This window comes from Arachis duranensis, chromosome 8 (genome assembly GCF_000817695.3).
Source record: "Arachis duranensis cultivar V14167 chromosome 8, aradu.V14167.gnm2.J7QH, whole genome shotgun sequence".
NCBI lineage: Eukaryota > Viridiplantae > Streptophyta > Magnoliopsida > Fabales > Fabaceae > Arachis > Arachis duranensis.
Window position 1 is genome coordinate 13037068 of NC_029779.3, and position 1356 is coordinate 13038423.

The following is a 1356-nucleotide window of genomic DNA, read 5'->3' on the forward strand; positions in this document are numbered from 1 at the left end:
GAATGCATCATCGTTGATGCATTTAGATCCTCGATCAGGGCAATGTGAACTAGAAGTTTTAAAGATTATACATTTGCAAAGAATAGCAAATGAATTGCCTGATGCATTTTCTGATACAAAGAGGATAACCAAATCTTATATACCAGCGGAAAATGCCTCAATTCGAATTGATGTCCCAGTAGGACAAATAGCCACTGAAGCAAATTCACGCCAGAAGCGTGGCAGGGCGGAAAATGCCCCAATTCGAATTGATGTCCCAGTAGAACAAATTGCCACGGAAGCAAATACACGCCAGAAGCGTGGCAGGCCTGTCGGTTCCAAAGATAAAAATCCTCGAAAGAGAAAAGAGGTAAATAATATTCCTGTTGAAAAAGACATAGTATAGACACCTGCAGTTGTCCAAAATTCTGATATAACGCCAGAAGACGTTCAGGTACCTGAAAATTGTGAAAATGACGAGATCTCGATAAATTATGTCTTTACAGGAGAGAAATGGGACTGAAATAAGACAATTTTCAATGAAATATTTGCATATAATGTGGCATTAGATATCATGCATGAAAGTAAGGATCTTGCGCCAAGATCAGTTGAAGAATGTCGACAAAGAAATGATTGGCCAAAATGGGAAACAGCCATGAAGGCTGAATTAGACTCACTTGCAAAACGTGAAGTCTTTGGACCTGTAATCCGTACACCAGAAGATGTAAAACCTGTTGGATACAGATGGGTATTTGTGAGAAAACGAAATGAGAAAAATGAAGTTGTGCGCTATAAAGCTCGACTTGTGGCACAAGGTTTTTCACAAAGGCCAGGTATAGATTATGAAGAAACGTATTCCCCTGTAGTGGATGCGATAACATTGCGTTATTTGGTCAGTTTATCTGCATATCATAAACTGCATATGCATTTAATGGATGTGGTAACAGCCTATTTGTACGGCTCATTAGGTCGGGATATCTATATGAAAGTCCCTGAAGGACTAAAGATATCTAAACCATCCAGTGAATATTCGCAAGAGTTATACTCAGTCAAATTGCAAAGATCTTTATATGGTCTAAAGCAATCTGGACGAATGTGGTATAATCGTTTTACTGAGTATCTGGCCAAAAACGGTTTCAAGAATGATGATATCTGCCCATGTGTTTTCATAAAGAAAACTACATCTGGATTCATTATAATTGCTGTGTAAGTTGATGATTTAAATATCATTGGGACTCCTAAAAAGATTCCAACAATTATAAAAACTCTAAAAGAAGAGTTTGAGATGAAAGATCTTAGAAGAACTAAATTTTGTCTCGACCTGCAGATCGAGCATATAAAAAATGAGAACTTTATTCATCAAACAACATACACAGA